This window comes from Rhagoletis zephyria, unplaced genomic scaffold (assembly GCF_001687245.7).
Source record: "Rhagoletis zephyria isolate East Lansing unplaced genomic scaffold, Rhagoletis_zephyria_1.1 Rzeph_scaffold_05675, whole genome shotgun sequence".
NCBI lineage: Eukaryota > Metazoa > Arthropoda > Insecta > Diptera > Tephritidae > Rhagoletis > Rhagoletis zephyria.
This window is the reverse complement of record NW_016162758.1, coordinates 6744-11352: the sequence shown is the minus strand read 5'-3', so window position 1 is coordinate 11352 and position 4609 is coordinate 6744.

Genomic DNA, 4609 nt, shown 5'->3' with positions numbered 1-4609 from the left:
GAATATAATAAAAACTAAGCAAAGAAATCCAATGTGCGTTAAAACGTTAAACGCTATTTTATATATAAGATACGGTTTAAAACGTGAAGAAAAATGCTGCCATAATTTTACTGTAGATGACGATCTCTTAAAATTAATGAATTCAGGTGATATATACAATAGTGATTCATTTGATGATGAGGAATATACACTCGATATAAATTAATGGTGTTAACTAGTCTTTCGTTTCTTGCGATTTATTTAAATAAAGCATGTGGATTTTCACTAAAACATTTTAGCCGTTTTTTGCCAGAGTCTATGTGAAATTTCACTAAAACATTTTAGCCGTTTTTAGCCGCTTTTTTTTGCCAATCTAGCCGGTCGGCCCAAAAAGTTCTGGCAACACTGCTCATAACACTACTTGTACATTATATACTAACTACAACTAACTACTTAGGTAAAGTGTTAACACTTTGCCGGACTTCTGTAAGTCGACAAAAGTTCCGCCTGCCTTGTGAGTTCACACATACATATTTAGTTGGTGTAACTAGTCGAGTGGAAAAACATACAAGTCAGCAAATTGGAAAGAATCCTTAGGTGATTATTTGTAGTGGTGTGCATATATGTATGTACATGTGAATGTGTGATGTCATTGTGCTCGTATTTTGCCTGTTTACTTTTCCTTAGGCACGTTTTTTGTATTCAATGTGGCTAGGTATGGTCTAACATATATTTATTTTAATCCATTTTGGAAATATTAAACCCCTTGGCTGCTATTTCAATTCATTTTCTAAAACATCTGCTTCATAATAGATTACAACTAAAAAATAAATAACCTTTACAAATATTTAAAACAAGAACTTATGCGGTAAATTGAGTTCAAATGTAAATATGGTTTTAGGCCATGTAAATATGTATGTCTGTATATATATATGTATAGGTATATTTGGATTATGAAGACAACCTGACTTGCACTTCCTTATTGTTTATTACGCCCACTGCTCTTTTTGGCTCTGCTGCTCTGCTTTGTAATTTTTCTCAAAATTCTGCATCGTGTTTTGTACTTTCGCGTACATACACACTTATTATTACTTTTTGTTCACACTTGTATCTCGACATAACACTTGAGTGCTTCTTTTGTCGTCAAGTGTCGGTATGGACTGGGAAAGGTAAGTTTAAAGCAAAGCGTTTATTAGTATATAGGTGTCTACCGAACAATTATTGAATTCGAAATCGTATCAAATATGTATACATACACATAAGAACTGTTTAAAATTATAAATTTTTGCTTCGAAATTTTAAATTGCGACCACAGAAGTGTTTAGCCAGCAATTAGATATATCTGAATTACTAATATAACAGAGCAATTCTGGCTAAGATTGTAAAAAATCTTTTGTATGACCATTAAAATGATGCAAATGGCCAGATAGTTCGAAAGACTTTTGATATTCTAGGACAAAAGTCTTAGAAAAAAGGCTCTTTCATTCACCACTCGTGGTGAAAATTTATTGTGAGAGAAAGCACTTGTATACCATTCTCCATTCGTCGCTCCAACAGACGCAATGGCCGAGTGAGCAGAGCACTGGCGTGCAATCCGAGAGAATCGAGTTCGAGTCCTGGAGCAGAGGAATTTTTTTTTTGTATTTTAATAAATTTTTTTTATGTAATTATCTTTTAATTTTGAGATTGTATTAAATTTTAAATTAATTTCCTTTTTACATTTTTTACATTTTGATTTAATTTTTTCTTTCTTAGTTATATTTTTTTAAGAATATTTTGTTTTTAATTTCATTTAAGTTTTAGGAACTTACGTATTTTATTTGGTTATTAATTTTTCTCTTTTAGTAAAATTTTTTTTAAATTTTGCAATTTTAATGTTTATAAAAAAATATATAATTTTCATTTGATTTCATTTTTAGAAACTGTTTCTATTTATTATGTTATTATTTTAATTTAATTTATTTTTCTTTTGTTCATTAAATTTTTTTTTAATTTTTTGATTTTATTAAAAAAAAATTCTTTAGCTAAATTTTCTTTAAATTTTACGATTTTATTGAATTTCCTTTTCTCAATTTGACAGCGAAATGCGTGGAAAAGTTGAAAATATTGCTTCTTTAATATATTTCCTTTAGTTCGCTAATTAAACTGATTTAAACTTTTTCAACGGGTGGCAACCCTCTTAAGGATATTTCCAAAACTCATCTTTCTTAGATCTTCCTTGTTTAATACGCACATCAAAATATTTCGTTTAACTTGTCAGTTAAATTGTGAATAATATTCTAAATGAATTACCAAACAGGTGGCAACCAACTTAAAAATATTTTCGAAATAAAACTTGCTCAAACTTCTCTCGTACAATGCTCACATTTGGGTACTTCATTGGCTTTGTTTATATTATCGATCACAAGTTTCTAAAAAGGTGGCAACCTTTCTAAAGAATATTTTAGTAAAAAAAGTTTTTGCACTGGTTTCGTTTGACATACACATTTTTATGCTATTTTTCTAATCTTATTACTTCATCTATTTGAAAATTTTAACAGGCGGCAACTCTTAAAAAAGTTCAGCCATTTAACGTCAAAGAGTAACAAACATACTCACTTACTCGCTCACAAACTTTCACATTTATAATATTAAAAGTTTACTCATTTATTCGTAATTACTTGGTTGTGGAATAATAATTTCGATATCTCATGAAAATCGAACCCAGTATGGTGCCAGCAAACACAGCCACAAACCACATTTGATTGCAGAAAAGCAAATAATTCCATGCAAATTCTAAATTGAATGTGAGTCTTAGGTACCTTGTACTCATCAACGAGTAATTGAAATTATTAACTGGGCTGCTGTAAAAACTGCAGGCCTTCCTCTCCATTACGTTTTCCCTCTAGTGTGAAAAGAAAATTCAAAATGAAATCCTTAATTTTCTGGTAATTTCCTATCAATCAAGAAACTCGAATAACACAAGAAATCCATAAACTTTTTGCACGTAAAATAAGCAAATATAACACAAATACTAGCAAAACGCAAAAAAAAAAACAACAACAAATCCCGATAGATATCGTACAACCATTCTTTGGCCTTTTTCACACAAACAAATAAAACGAAACGAAAAAAAAAAAACAATTTATAAAGCACAACTACGATTTTAATCCAACCAAATATCTATGGGAGTATGTTTTTGTCCAGTTATTTGGATGCTCGAAATGGTAAACCGAGAGGAAATCGAAGTGAACAGTTGCCAGGAGAGTAGCGGCAAGTGGAATGTGTTTGATATGCCCTGCTGTTAGCAGTGTAGAAAAAGGTTATGTCCACTTAATCGAATTTCACCTGTCGGGGCTGTCAGTTTAGCGCTCGAAGCGTGATGAGCTAGCGGTTGAAAGCGGAGGAAACGGGTAAGGCTTGTTGACCTTATTTGAGTATTCGCTACGCTTATACCAATGCCAAAAAAAAATTCGTTTAGGTTGCTCTTGGGCATTGGCCCAATAGAGGATGTACATACATATGTATCTGTGAGGATTTGTATGTGTATGTGTATGTGTAAGAAGTGCCACTTTTTCTGCAGGACATCAAAGCACATGCAAATCAAAGTGGTCGCCCCCCCCCCTCCCCCTTGAGTTCCTTTGCTTACTTCAGTTTACCTCAGTACGATTTTCATTTCTTATAACTGCATCCTTTCTGTGTTTTTTTTTTTTTGTTATCTGTGTTGTTTTTGTTCTCTACCACATTCGTACATAAATGCTGACTACCCGTTTTTCGTTCATATTTCAATTTAAATTTCGATTTACCATCCATCAATCGGTTCGTTCGTTTATTAGTTATTCATGTCGTGTGTATGTGTGTGTGTGCGTGTGTGTGTGTGTGCACCATTGTTAGGTAGCCAGTAGTTTAACCGTAGCCATCTCGATTTGAGTGAGGCTATCAGTTTCCGAGTGCTGCTCAGTTGTTTTTTCTCCCATTTCATCTACGTGCGTGTGATTGGCTCTTATATTTCTCAAATACATACATATATATGTATGTACGTGCACACACACACGTGCAAATATTATCCTATGCATATTTCTAGAGCTCTTTGAGTAGCTCACTTGCTTATTTGGCTCGTTTGGCCGTTTGCTCCTTTCGCAAGTGCCTTCTTAGCCGTCGCATAAATCAATGTTGCTGTTGTTGTTGTTGTTGTTGTTGTGAATGAGATTTGAGTGGCATCAGCAGTTAGCTTTGCTTCTGCTATTGAGTTTTGATTGCAATTCAATAGCTGATATAACCGATGACGATCTACAAACGTGTTGGCATATCAGCAGCAGCCTCACTAAGTCATCGATATTGAATTGTCATAGTAATATTTTTTCATAAATTTGATGGTGATGTTGGAAGTTTATGAGCACAAAAAACAAACACTTTCGGTAGTTTGACGATTTTTCAATTAATTCAAAAAGAAATCAATCAACTTCAATTCAGCTGGCTTGAGTTTAAGTTGATTTTATTATTAGTGCACTGCAGTCTTTCCCAAAGTGGGTGCCGCGGCACGACAGCGTATGCCTGCCGCCAAATTGGGAACCCCTGATCTATTGTATATAAAAATTTAGGAGGGAGCTGTCAACAATTTACTATTTGATCTTCATATGCTTTCAATTAG